This window comes from Anastrepha obliqua, chromosome 4, assembly GCF_027943255.1.
Source record: "Anastrepha obliqua isolate idAnaObli1 chromosome 4, idAnaObli1_1.0, whole genome shotgun sequence".
NCBI lineage: Eukaryota > Metazoa > Arthropoda > Insecta > Diptera > Tephritidae > Anastrepha > Anastrepha obliqua.
In genome coordinates this window covers 71,818,052-71,834,159 of record NC_072895.1, presented here as the reverse complement: position 1 = coordinate 71,834,159, position 16,108 = coordinate 71,818,052, and positions in this window count along the sequence as shown.

Sequence of the window (16,108 nt, the reverse complement as noted above, 5' to 3'; positions counted from 1 at the left end):
TTGTTCATAAAATTGGTTATAATAATGTGATTCAGAAGCGATTCGCATGCATCCATACGGACAAAAATCACCTCTGAACCAGAACGAAAACGTTGAAACCATCGTTGTGCGGTGGAAATGGAAACTGTATCGGGTCCATAAACTGCACAAATTTTATTTTCAGCATGAGATGCATTTTTGCCTTTATCGTAGTAGTACTGTAAAATACGCCGTATTTATTTTGCTCCATGTTTGCGACGCTATAACTCACGAACGACTAAAAGCAAACAACAATTAATCAAACACGTGTTAGCACGTGAAAAGAGCTTTCCAAAAAGCTCTAGCGTGAACCGATGCGACGAATACAACTAGAACTACGCGCTTGCAAAGACAAGCTTGCGGAAATACCGCAAGACTTTTTTGCCAACCTTTATATATATATATATATATATATATATTGTAATTTATTATACACAACGAAATATAATATTTGCTTGCAGGACAAGAATTTTGTTTTTGTTTATATGCGGCATTACTTTTATTGTGGAATAACGGTACGTTTAACACGTCAGTCAAATGCGTTGCCGCAACGGACCCATTGCGACAGGCCTATAAGTAAGCAACGCATTGATAATTTTGTCACTGACTTCTCCATAAAAGTTAGTAATATTCACCTTTTTTGAATTTTTGATGGCTTCTTCATAAATTTTATAATAAAATTTTGAATTTTTTGGGAAAAAATTACATATTTCTTACGATTAGGCAGTTGCCTTCTGAAAAAGATCTAAGTGGTTTAGGCAACTTCGCTACGGGATGGAAATCAAATGCAGGTATTACAAGGGGCTTAGAACCACCGAGTGTCTTGTCTTAAACAAGCAACCTAGCTAACCTAACCTAACCTACGATTAGGCACAATAATATAAAAAGTAAACTTAAAAATTATTAGAGTGCTAATAGCCAGGGCCTTCGATTATGAAAAATAAGTATAAGTGGAGTCTTAGATTACTAAACTTTTTTTAAGCTTACTTTAAGATAACTAAACATTTATACATAAGTTTCCGGATTTTGGAATATTTTCTCCTTTTCTTAACTCGCTTAAGAAGCAAGAAAAGTGGGGATGACCAATAACATCTCTGTTGATAGTTACAATATTGCAGTAGTAGGGGCTTCGTTTACTTGGAAAGCAACATTAACACTATTAAGAGTCTTAGCAAAAAGTGACTAAAGTAGAAAGGGTGTAACTTCTATATTAAAAATCTGGATCGACATTCACTAATTAGGGATCTCATTCATTTTCAATGCTAGCGAGTTGTAATATATGAGTTGTAACTTTTTTGATTGAGAGGTTCTCTAGTGCCAGCCTGTAAGTATGAGTAAGCTATGAGCTTTGATAGGACTAGTTGCAGAGCACAACCCATGGGAACGACATATGGTTACCGATGGAACCGTGTGGAATCATCGACGATCCACTGCCTACATCTTCTTCTTTGGAGGATGAAGATGATAGAGAACACTTTCTCTGCCAGCGCTCGGTTTACGCCAGGCTTAGATGATATATTTTTGGGCCGGATAAATTGAGAATGGACTAGATAAGTTTTCTTACCCTCTCAAAAATGCTAAGATCCATAATAGAGTCTGGGAAGTTCGCGATCTGTATTTCGTTATCTTTAAACCCTCTCTCGAGGTCTTAAGTACTATGGGCTATATTGTGTTAGTAGAATTCATACAAAATTCATACACAATACACAATTGCTTTCCCTTGTCACGTATTTTGACCGCTCAACTTGCCGGGTTCTAGCATAGCTTTGAGAAAGTAATGCCATTAAAGCAGAAGTTGGAAGTTATTAGGCTATAGCTTATTTGTACACTACCATAATTCTACTCTAATTGAAGTGGTCTTGGATGTGTTCTGCTCATATGGGCGTTAAAAGAGAAAAGTGCACAACTTCTACCATCTTTTTAGAAGCGTGTAAATGTTCCATGGCTGGGAGCTTGTAGTATGAGGCAATCAAGTACCACGCTTTCGTCACTTTTAGTGTATACTTAATACTTATACATAAGATATTTAAAAAAATATTTCTTTTATTGAGTTCATAAAATCTACTGATGAGCTGGAGTAAAAAATTCGCATATGGATCTGCGATTGTATTTTTATAACTTTCTTGTTTGTTCAAAATGCCATACTCCACCATCGAAAATTGCAAAAAAAAGTATGTGTGCTATGCTTTATGAACGAAATACTTATTTACGCCCAGCGATAAATCTATTAAGTGAGAACTGCATTTTTCCCACCACAATAAAATGCCGAAAATGTCGCAAACACTTAACGAAATTCGCAAAGTAAAATGGGAATGGCAAATCTGCTCATACTACAATTTTTAGTATACATATACACATTCATACCTACATATATAAATATCTGTATATATTGTGCCATAGTGGGAGGGTATGTGTATATACATATGTGTTTGTAAATGGTTGTGCCACGCATAACTGGCATACTTTATGCGCTTATTTAAAGCATAATAAATGCATAAAAACTCTATGTATGCTATGTGTGTGTGTGTTTTTGATTGTTACGTGCACACATACATACACAATGTAGATTTGCATGCGTCCTCAGAAGTGTTTGTGCGTGCGTTGAGTGGCGAAATTTATGGGTGAAGCCCATTTTTTACAACACTGCCGCATACAATAAACCAAATCATTTTAACCCAATTAAGCAGTGTGCACATAAACAGGCACTTTACTCACATAAACGCCCAAACTCGAGCACATAATGGCACGCATCCATACACATATAGGTACATATGTACATGCATGCAATACAAAAGTAATGCGCATAATATTTTCATGCATTCACACATACACACATACGTAAGCACGTATAGGAACCGCATTGGCGGTTCGCAAAATAAGTTAAGGAGGTTCAGTACATTTTAATTTTTTTTATTTGGTACACACTAATAAATAATTCGGCCCCGTAGTGGAATGGGTTGGTGCGCGACCAACATTGGAAGACGAAGGTTCGAAACTCCGTGAAACACCAAAATGAAGAAAACGTTTTTTCTAATAGCGGTCGCCCCTCGGCAGGCAATGGCAAACCTCCGAGTGTATTTCTGCCATGAAAAAGCTCCTCATAAGCTCCTCATAAGCTCCTCGTTCGGAGTCGACTTAAAACTGTAGGTGCCTCTACTTGTGGAACAACATCAAGACGCTCACCACAAACACCCAAAAAGGGTGTAGATAAGCGCCAATTATATATACATATGTATTTATGTATATTAAACAAATTAAATATCTAGTAAAAATTATTCTTTTCAGGTAAAAATAAAAATATAAACCATATTTTTATAACGAACTAGCTGTACCCGGCGCGCGTTGCTATGCCAACAGCTAAAACAAATTTAAGAAAAATTACTTTAAAGAAAAATCAGTACACAAATATTCAATTCATTCTAAACCATTTTATTGATTTTGTTTATTTCGAAAAAATCTGTGGAACGGGGCGGAAGTTGCTATTCTGCAGCGCCACCTGGTGGCGAGTGGCAGCAAAGAGCATATTCTACAAACCTTCTCCGTGGAAAAATAGTATATATGATATAGGTATACCAATTTTTATAATAATCGGTCCAATAGTTTTTGAGTTCATCGAGGATATACAGACAAACATTAATTTCTATATATAAAGATTAAAAGAAAAAAATAAATATTGTAAAAAAAAATGTTGTGAGATTTATTTTTTTTATATTTTTTATATTTAAAACATCGCCATAATTCATGAATTTTTTAAATCAAAAAACGGTATAGTATGTACTCTATACCCGCTGAAGATATTGCTCTTAATATATCTCACCCTGTCCAACCTCTTAAGTTTGGTGTTCTGTTCGTATGTAGTATGTTGGATACCACCAGAGTGGTGTTCTGGAAAAAGAGGAAGGATGTGTTCCAGAGCAAAGGGTCTGGGGCAGTACATCTATATTAGTACTAGATTTTTCTAATATGTGGGTTCATATTTTTCTTAAGTATGATAGCGAAACCGGAATAAAAATTGAACAAAAAAGACAAAAATTTATTTGTAATATTTTAACAGCCTTTTAATAGGTTGTTTTGCCCACCATCTCTACAGGTACGTGAGAAGCAAAAATCTATTTTTACTTTTAACATATAGTGTGCAAATTTCCTAACATGAAATGCATAAATATTGTGTATGCTATAAAAAATAATTATCTTGTGCATGTAAAAAGATAGTTTTAAAATTTTCCATACACTTTGAACTAAATCTCTCAAATGCGGTCAGCAAATTTTCCCGATAAAACAAAATAAATGACCTGTTTTTTACGTTTTGCTTTTAATATAATAAAGTTTTAGCAACCAAGAAAGAAATTTCGTATTTCCATTTCGAATTTTCGTTTCGGTCCAAATAGGTTAAGTACGCTCATTTAACCTCTATGGATTTCCTTTATTTAAAAGTTGCTAAAAAGGGTTGAAAAATTACAGGCGACAAGTATGTACCATAATCTAATCTGATCGCTGCAGAGTATCACGCTTATTTTTTTCCAGCACTCGAGGAACGAATAGCACAAGGGCAGAATATTCGACTCACAAAATACTTTACCTCGATTGCTGCATGATGCCGAGATACACATGAATTCTTCTAGTGCTAATGAATGAATCTCGGATAATGACGCTAGCAATGCCTTGAATACTGTCAATTTGAATAGATTTTCGGAAAATGTCCATGCGTCAAAACCTAAAAATTAAGGGAGCTTTTTTAATGACTGAAACTCTTAATTTTTACGATTTAATGATTATACAAAAAATCTTTGACTTAATTCAGTCATTTATAAGCATAAATAACTCAGTTATTTTAATTAGTTTTGGTTTTTTGAATTTTGTTAATAAAAATATCTGAAAATGCTATGTAAACAGATGCATCGATGTATTGGAAAATGTCGATGTATCGAATCAAAAAAATACATCCATATATTTTTGCCACTGACATTATTCCTATAGCCCAAAGAAGAGGTGCCATAACCATAACGCCATAAATTTCCTGATCGAACCAACATATGCGCAACACTGTCATCGATTAGAGGTACCATGCCATAATTCTGCAGCCCTAACCATAACCATAGAGACCAATTTAATTATCGTTTTTCGTCGTCACCATAACCAGTTGCATGGTGTTGCGTTGTGTTGCATTCAGATTTGTTGCATTGTGGTATACTTTTTTTTGGTTTCGCACTTCGGCATGCACAAATATGTGATATTTATGTATATACATATATTATAAAGGGTGGTTAAATTTCAAGGGCCGATATTGAATGTGAACCACACCTAAACGCCAGGTTTTTTCTGCATTTCATTTGACATTTTGCAATTTCAGCCTAACTCAATTTGAACCATGGAAATATACACAATCGAGCAACGCGTTAAAGTTATTCAGGCTTCTTATGAAAACGGGCGTTCAAATCAAAATGTATATCACAGAAAATTATCTTCAGTGATGAGGCACATTTTCACCTCAGTGGATTCGTCAATAAGCAGAATTGCCGCATTTGGGTGAATGATAATCCAAGAGTTATTGCCGAAAAACCAATGCACCCACAAAGAGGGACTGTTTGGTGCGGTTTATGGGTCGGCGGCTTCATTGGGCCGTATTTTTTCCAAAATGAGGCCGGTCAGGCAGTTACTGTGAATAGTATGTATGAATCGTGAGATGATAACGAACTTTTTATGGCCAGAATTGGAAGATAGGTATGTGGACGATATGTGATTTCAACAGGGCGGTGCCACTTGTCACACAGCTAACGAAGCAATCGCTCTTTTGCGCGAAAAATTTGATGGCCGAATAATCTCACGTCGCGGCGATGTCAACTGGCCGCCAAGATCATGTGATTTGACACCGTTGGACTTCTTTCTTTGGGGTTATTTGAAAGAAAAGGTGTACGTCGATAAGCCAGCAACAATTCAAGAGCAAAAGGATGAGATAATTCGGCACATTAACGGCATAGAACCTCAATTATGCCTCAGCGTCATCGAAAATTTGGACCATCGGATGGAGGTGTGCCGCCGAGGCCGTGGCAGCCATTTAGCTGATATTTTGCTCCATACGTAATTCAGCTATACCAACATTATCATAATAAAGAAAAATGACAATAATTTAAAAAAAAATTTTATTTTATTCAAAATCAATGCCGGCCCTTGAAACTTAACCATCCTTTATATAATTGGCGCGTACTCCCTTTTTGGGTGTTTGACCGAGTTCCTCCTTCTATTTGTGGCACGCGCCTGATGTATTTCCACAAATGGAGGGACTTATTGTTTCAAGCCGACTCCGAACGGCAGATATTTTTATCCATCTTGAACAAAAGCAATAACAAATCGCATTGGCATCGCAATCTGCTTCATCCGACATGAGTCTGGCATCAAACCAACGAGCAACTTTAAAACAAATATGCAGCACTGGAAGTTTTATCGAGTAAACCTTAGCTGATATTGAGGTTAAGAAGAATCGCAACCAGAATCAAATTAAAACAGCAACAACATGTGCACATTGCCGATCGGAACAGCGCCAACGAGAGGCTGTCACTCAACCATAAATTTCCCCAAGCACATATCAAAGATCACAAGATCTTAAAGTTGCAGGAAGCAGGCTAAATTTGGGGTTCAGTGATTATTAGAGTGAACCACTGCAATATTGAACTAATGAAATATATGCTTGAAATAACACCTGCTTGTACTTTTGCAACAGCTTGTAATAAAATGGAATATTTTTTACTATGTACATTCGCACATCATTATAACTGAATTTTTAGCAATTTGAAATGTTGTTGAATAGAATCTTATAAATACATTATAATATATTTGAAACATAATAAATTTTAAGTAAGTATATACATACTTATACATATACAGGGTGTTTTTTTTAGAGGTTAGGTTTTCAAGTTGGCACTACTTTTTTCGTAGATGGTCTTTTTGACAGCTGTCACTTGATTTATGCTCAGTTTGGTTTGCCATTTCATAATGAATAGACTTACACCTGAACAACGTTTGCAAATCGTGCAAATTTATTACGAAAATAATGGTTCGGTTCGCGCGACGCATCGAAGAAAATTTTGTTAAGCGACGAAGCTCACTTTTGGTTGAATGGGTATGTCAATAAGCAAAATTGTCGCATTTGGAGTGAACATAATCCACAAGCCATTGCTGAGACGCCGTTACATCCTCAAAAAGTCACTGTTTGGTGTGCTCTATGGGCAGAGGGAATCATTGGTCCATATTTTTTTAAAAATGAAGCCGGCCATAATGTTACAGTCAATGGAGAGCGCTATAGAGCCATGATTAATGACTTTTTCGTGCCTGAATTGGACGATGTTGATGTAGACGACCTTTGGTTCCAACAAGACGGCGCTACATGCCATACAGCCAACGCAACAATCGATTTATTGAAGGAAACTTTTGGTGAGCGCATTATCTCGCGCCGTGGACCTGTGGCGTGGCCTCCAAGATCGTGCGATATAACACCGCTGGACTATTTCTTGTGGGGCTATGTGAAGTCGCCTGTCTACGCAGATAAGCCCGAGACGATTGACGTCTTGGAAGAGAATATTCGGCGCGTTATTGCTGATATACGGCCCCAATTGCTGCAAAAAGTGGTCGAAAATTGGGCCTCTCGGCTGGAATTTATTCGAGCCAGCCGCGGCGGCCACTTGCCCGAAATCATTTTTAAAACATAATGGCAAACCCTTATCTTTATAATAAAGCTAAATTCTTGGCCATAACATTAAATTATATACGTTTTATTTCATCTTGACCTCAACCTAACCTCTAAAAAAACACCCTATATTATTATGGCAACTGATGTTTTTGTTATTGTAACAGCATAAAAAATGTATCTCAAAACTTTTGAATGAAGCTGAAGTGGCAGTCCTTGGCCAGATATAATCTGGTCGGAAAAATCACGGATGGCTTCAGCATGATGGTACCACAGGAAAACAACGCAAAAGCAACCAACACAAAGCACAACGAGCCGAATGGTTTATCGCATTATTGACCGCCTTATGCATGAAAATCGTGTGGCAAATTAGAGATGACAGGCCAGAAATACAACTTTCACAGAGAAAGATTGCCAGCGGTTAGTGTGCTAAGTGAAGAAAAATTCAACAACAAGCGCTCCAAAGTTAACTGAAATGGCCAGAAAGGATTTAGGGAAGACTTGCCATCCAGAAAGTTTTTGAAAAATCCTGAGGGAAGCGAATTTAATTGGTAGAAGTAAGAGATTGCAATTTGAATAGAACTCCAGTATTTTGGAGGACAGTACTTTTTGGAGAAGAGGTGAATCTAAACTTATTTGGACCAGATGGCAGATACGTGGCCAATACGGAGCTCAAAGCGCAAATTTTGGAGCTACACTAAAATACGATGGAGGCAACGTTAATATGGACAAGCATGCCATTAAATAGAGTTGGAAATTAGACCTTTATCGAAGAAGCAATGAGCAAAAATGTTTATCTAAAACTTCTGCAAAAAATGTCGTTCAAAGCGCTAGAAAATTAAAAACTGAAGATTACTTTCGTTTTTATCGAGATAATGACCCTAAGCACAAGTCACAAATAATACAAACGTGGATTTGAACGTCTTCAAAAATTTGTGGTCGGTTTTGAAGACAGCTATAGGAAAATATGACATCCATAACAAATCAGATCTTAAAAAGGCAATACTTGAAGAGTGGAACCAAATTAGTCCAGAATACACAAAATATTTGGTTGACTCAATGGCACGTAGACTTCAAACTGTAATTCAAAATAAAGGATACCCAGCAAAGTATTAAATACCTTAAAATTTAAAAATTTTAAAAATTTTATAACTGTATTTTTGAGCTCCGGCGTGAATTCTCTGTATTTTTCTGCATTACAATGAAATGAGTGGACACGGTTTTGTATTTTATGTTGAGAAATGAAATAAAACAGGGTAAAAAAAATATCAGCATACTCTATTTTTCGATTTGCGCAAAATATTGTGAAATATATTATATAACACTTTACAAAAAAATTTTACATGTATTAGGTGCAAGTGACAGTATACTTATACACACCTGGTGTGGAGATAGTGAACCATCTTCTGTTTCATTTTTGTTCATAATTGGTCATACTGCGTTTACATACATTCCAACCCAAGACTTTTGCGCTTTTTTACACAGTTCCTCCATATCTTTACGTTGCTTAGTATGCATCAGCGTCTGGTAATGGTTGCCCTTTTGCCTCGGTGAGTACGTTCTTCCAAGCCGCTTCTATAGTGCCATATTTTGGGCCTAATTTGTACAAATTAGATGTTATGCTTTTGGACCTTTGCACGTTGGCGACGGCGATGGAACGATGAGCTGTAAGAGCTTTACGACGACATAGGCATAGCGCGCTTTGTTAAATCGAACACTTTCAGATTGTATCCATTCGGCAACATGACACAGCCAACAAAGCCGCTGGATCATTATTCCTTGCACCACTCAGGCATACATTTATCCGACCATATTTTCCACAGGAGCTGATGCATGCACTTTACCAGCTCTTCGCCGTTATGTTTGCTCAATCGGCAGTCCGTCGGCTCCCGTGGCTTCGTTGTTTTTTAGACGCGTTTTCACTATTATCACCTCGACGTGATCGACAGTTCCGTCGTCAACGATTGGGGTATCGGGATCTTCACATTCTCTGTGAAATGCGCGGTTGTCACTTATGGTGCAGGTGAATGAGGAATTAACATGAAGGTATTTATTATTTGCGATTTATTACTAGCGATTTTTCAAATCTTGAAGTTAGGTTGAAGAAGGTCTAAAGATTTGGAAGACCTAGATCATGCTGCCAACATAACGTCAAAAATAAAGCATCTTTTAAGTCAGCCTTCAAAGAACTTTGGTGGCTGTGGGCTAAAATCTAAAATACAATTTGGCTATTTTAATAGTGTATTTCTCGAAAGCTATGACGCAACTGAAGATAACTCGATATTGTAAATAAAACTGAAATATTCTATCCGAACGTTCTAATTTTACCATTGAGGGCGAAAAATTCGAAAGTTTGTTGAACCGTGTTTTTACATAGAAAAATAGAGAATTTTAAATTTCTTATTTCTACATAACTTCTTATATGCGGAATACGGTGCGGTACGCCCTTTCGCATTCAATTTTTGCCTCAATTTAAAGTTTAATTTTCTCTATTTATTTCGATATCTCAACGTAGAATGAGGCTAGGAAATGTCTTAGAATTCATATACTTTTCAGCTTTCGCATTAATAGCGGGGTTAGTTTAGCCCCCAAAATTCCCTCCACTGATACATTCTTGCATACATTTGGTTTGTAGTATCAATGTTTGTATGTGTGTATTACATTGCTTTAGTTTATTGGCAGGGCCAAACACTGCAAATGTACGCGTCAACACTAACTATTGCATACTTTTGAGCGCACACATTGCATTCATTATGCTTGGCTACTGCTTTGCAATGATTTTATAATTGCAAACAATACGTGATTGTGAGTCCAATTTGGTAGCGGTTTTTAAATTTTTGTTGTTGTTGTCTGGTTGGCACACATTTTTGGTTAAATAAAATAATTTTTGGTTATCAGGGTATACAATGCAATTCAGTGCATAATATTCCACACTGCGAGTACATTCTGCGCGGCTGACCACTTCGTCTATGGTTACACACACGCACATAAATGCATACACACTCAACTGCAATTTATACATTTTAGTGCGATTATATTGCCCAAACTGTGCGGCTTGTTGTTCATCGTCCTCTGGCAGGCACCATCCACTTCTGCACTATCAAAAGGCAGGGAAGGGCACCGAGCGGTACATAATGCCAGCGGCAGAACGTTTATGAAAACCATACAATTTCATTGCCTTCACAATCATTTTTGTATTTATGTACAAGTATGTAGCACAAGAAGCATTTCCCTAGCATTTTTCGCTTAGCCTTCTGGCGAGGGCCTGTCACACACTTGCACGTTTAGACAATTCTTGTACAGGCACCCGCATGTACGTCGTACGTATGTATTTGAGCTCCAACATGCATACAGATGTGTGTGAGATCGTATGGGCATGCATGCCTCCGCCACTTTAGCAGCGTCGTTCACACTCAACTAGCATAAATCAAAGTCAAAGTGACCGCCATGATTCACAGACGATCAAAATGCCTCAGCCAACACCAGCAGCAGAAACACCAATAAAAGCGCGGCGACAATGCATATCACTCAGTTACAACAATGCTTACAATAGTAACAATATGTGTATATTGTCGGGTGATATGTATGTATGCATATGTGTGTGCATGCAACATAAGGCACATAGGCATACGAACAGAGCGATAAAACACAATAACTCTATGCCTATTTGGCAATGAAATGTGAAAGTTATGTGCTTACAAAAACAACAACAGTTTGCGCCCTTATAAAACACTAACAAAATAAAAAGCGGCAGGGTAATAGCCACCAGCGGGCAACAAAAATAAAAGACGTCTTAGCATTTTACATAAAATTGAAGTTAACAATAGAGCATTTCCCTTGAGGTCTTGACGATAACGTCAATGCATGAGTGCTAAATCCACTTTGTGCAACTGTGTGTGTGCTATATTTTATCCTAAGGCTGAACTTTCAGGATGAAATTTAATTTGAATTCTAAACATTTCTTTTTACTATTTCCTTAGGTAGGCCAACGTGGAGAGAATAGAAATATGACCTATTAAAGTACCGCTACCCGCTAATTTCTTCGCTCCTTGTCATATCCGTTACAAAGCATTATTTACCGATTTTATCTGGGCAGAAATTGGTATAAAAATTAAAGTGTGGATCTCTAAATGCCACTAAAACAAACAAACAAAAAAAGGAATTTGCTAAGTTAAATATAATGGAAGTTGAATCCAATGAAACTGAAACATTTGTGGTAGACAATGAGGAAGAAATCGACAAAAGTGCAATAGCTGAGCTACGCATGTTGAATAATGTGGAACTGCCATATAATAAGGAAGAATAAAAGATGGATTACCCAATTCAATCAGAGAAAAAAAATTAAATAAAAAAGTTGGGTATAAATCCTTGCGGCCGCCAAAGCCGAATGGGTTGGTGCGTGATTACCATTCGGAATTCACAGAGAGAACGTTGGTTCGAATCTCGGTGAAACCAAAATTAATAAAAATATTTTTCTAATAGCGGTCGCCCCTCGGCAGGCAATGGCAAACCTCCGAGTGTATTTCTGCCATGAAAAAGCTCCTCATAAAAATACCTGCCGTTCGGAGTCGGCTTGAAGCTGTAGGTCCCTCCATTTGTGGAACAACATTAAGACGCACACCACAAATAGGAGGAGGAGCTCCGCCAAACACCCAGAACAAAAAAAGGTGTACGCGCCAATTATATATATATATAAATCCTTACTCTAAACTTCTAGTGAAAGGATTCAGAAACTACATTTTATGTTTTGAGTTTTTGAAATATAGATTCAGATTCATTATCACCGACCCCAAAGATGCCTGGATAGCTAGTTTTAAGTCAATCCGATAAGATTTCGAATAATTTACCCACACATTTGGTACATATTTGCGCCTGTTTTACCGTATTTTCCAAGACTTTCCGCAAAGATTTCCGGTAATAACTGTTAACATTCATGTTGAATATCCAAATAGCCCCAAAGAAAGACGTTCGGGATGTTAAAATCGGATGATTTTGCTAGCCATACCATGTCACCAAAGCGGGAGGTTACGCTATCAGGAAACTGTTTCTTCACAATATCCATTGCGCCCCGTGCTGTGTATGCGCTTGCATCGTTTTGTTGGAAATACGTATTCAACAAGCCCCGCTCATCCAATTCCGGCCGTAAGAAGTCGTTTGTCATGGCCCTGTAGCTTTCGTCAGTAACAGTGACCATATTGCTGATGACGTCTTGAAAAAATACGTCTCAATCACTCCTCATGCGTGAACGCCGCACCGCACAGTGGCTTTGAGTAGTTGTAATAGCTCGCAGATTTCCAGTGCCCATAAACCAATATTTTTCTTATTGACGTAACCTCTTAAGTGGAAATGCGTCTCGTTGCTCATGATGACTTTCGACACAAACTCGTTCTCTGCGTTGTTGAGATTGAGGATGGCTTACAGTAGTTCACATGCGTCAGGAGACATTAACTGATGCATTTTGTACGGAAACATGTGCAGATCTTTCATTGCAATTCAATGTGTATTTACGAGAGTAATATGAGGTCTTCATATATTCGAACAGTCAAGCAGCTATAAAAGCGCTAGAATTTAAAACGCACTCGTCAAAAACAGGCATAGAATGTTCTAAGTTTCTAAATGACGTATCCAAATACTACAAAGTATACCTTATTTGGGTGCCAAGCAACAGGAATATAATAGGGAACTGCAAGGCAGATGAACTTTTTTGAATCAGTACAACTCTTGATATCCAAGTGGACGAGACGCTGACACCAATGCCTATAGCCAATTGTAAACTATTTATAGATAAGGAAACCATCATCAAGTAGGAAAAACCTCACCACAAGCGAATTAAGTAGACAGACATGGCCGAAATGGAACGGGGGTCGCTCAAAGATCTTGTTAAGATTTAACAGGGAAGTTATAAGGAACATGATAGGGGTATTAACTGGCCATTGTTTAATAGGCAACATACCAGAAGATTTCTGTAAAAGTTGTTTTAACATAAAGGACATTTATGTGAGTGTAAAAGCTTAGCCATAAGGAGGCTATGCACTCTTGGTAAGGCATTTTTAACTGATGTAGCGGACATAGCGTATCCAAAACTAACGAAGCTTTGCTCGTTTATTAAAGCTACCGGATAGTTTAAAAAGGAACCCATAGTGTAAGGATAAATTCCAGTGGCATCACAATGGATCTACGACAGGTTCAAATGTGTCATTACGATAGTCACCCTACCTACCTACCTAGCTCTGTCTTCGCGTGACCTGCAACGGTAGATAATGCAAACATAGTTTATTCATTTATTATTAATAATTTCATAAGCAATTGACTTGACTATGAATAAGTTCGTGCGGTTTTTTTTGAAACTTTATTGACGTAAAATGGTTACAAATTTAATATTCAAAGTATTGTCCATCGCTTACTACTACTTTTTCCCATCTTTCTGGCAATTCACGGATTCCCTTTGTGAAAAATTCGGTCGGTTTTGCCGCAATCCACGAATCGATCCATTTTTTGACTTCATCGTAATTACGGAAGTGCTGGTCAGCCAGGCCATGTTGCATCGATCGGAAGAGATAGTAATCGGATGGCGCAAGGTCTGGACTATACGGCGGGTGGGGTAGGACATCCCATTTGAGCGTTTCTAAGTATGTTTTGACCACTTGTGCAACATGTGGCCGAGCATTGTCATGTTGCAAAATAACTTTGTCGTGTCTATCGGCGTATTGCGGCCGTTTTTCTCGCAGTGCTCGGCTCAAACGCATCAATTGTCGTCGGTAGACATCCCCCGTAATCGTTTCAGTAGCTCATAATACACAACACCCAGCTGGTCCCACCAGATACACAGCATAACCTTCAGGCCATGAATATTCTGCGCCGACGTCGATGTTGAAGCATGGCCAGGGTATCCATACGTTGCCCGACGTTTTGGATTGTCGTAATGGACCCACTTTTCATCGCCAGTCACAATTCGATGCAAAAAACCCTTTCTTTTGTGCCGTTGAAGCAGTTGTTCGCATGCCATAAAACGGCGTTCAACGTCTCTTGGCTTCAATTCATACGGCACCCAATGGCCTACCTTTCGGATCATTCCCATGGCTTTTAAACGTTTGGAAATGGTTGATTGATCAACTCCCAAAGTTTTTGCAACCTCTTCTTGCGTTTGAGCCGGATCTTGATCGAGCAATTCCTCCAATTCGGTATCCATGAACTTTGGCGGCGCACCCTCGCGTTCTTCGTCTTCCAAGCCAAAATCACCACTTTTAAAGCGTGCAAACCACTTCTGGCACGTTCGCTCAGCTAGAGCATGCTCACCATAAACTTCCACCAAGATACGATGACTTTCGGCTGCTTTTTTCTTCATATTAAAATAATGAAGAAGAATTCCCCGCAAAAACACATTATTTGGCACGAAATTCGACATTTTCAAGTGTGGTAAAAATATTGTTGTTTACGCTTCAAATAAAAAACTTATACTGACGTTTGTGCCTTACGACAGTAGCTCTCCAATGAATGTTTGGAAATGTGGATCGATGGAATAATAATCAAGTTACGCCATCTGTTGTAAAACCGCACGAACTTATTCATAGTCCTATTCATTTTTAAGAATTAATACAAAATAAAAATTAGCAAATATTAGCCACTGGAAATTAATTAAATTTTTAATTCATACTGTCCTCTATTTAAACAGTGGGCATATTCGGTATTTGTAATTTTTAATGCCCTTTCTAATAAATTGTGAAATTAGAGTGCTTATGGTCGTCTGATTTTGTATCATCTTGCCCACTTTCTATAACGAAATGAGGTGTTAAAAACTCCCCTTTTTCCAAAATGTCGCATCTAAGGTTGATGTAAATAACCTACCTGTTAGTAACTTTGTCTTAAGAACACAAATTTATATGTATGTATAGTTAAATATACCCTGCAGACTTACCACAGCAAAACTCTTTCACTTTCTGACGTGAATGAAGGCCCAATGGCGTTGGTAACTGCAAATACATCTCTCCCATGAGTTGAGTTTTAACTTGAAGCGCTTCAACGCTCTGGTGATATTCCATGATTCACGTGATATATGGTACAAAGTCCTGAAGTAAAAAGGTATAACAGCAAGGAGCGGAATTTTATAAATGCCGCTGCTTATGTGTTTTTCAAGTTTTTGTGCCAGAAGGCTGAAAGTAGTATATATGAATACTGTTACAAACATACACATATTAAAATCTAAATTAAATTACATGAAGTAAAGGAACCTAACATTCTACTGCACACATACAAATACGTACATATAACAAAATCATATAACAAATTCGAATCAGACTTTCATGTAAAAGTACATATGTATGTACTTATACATACATGCATGCATAACTTTGCAAATTTGAACACTTATGCGATTAAAAAGCAAAATGAAAAAAGTATGTAAAAGAAGCA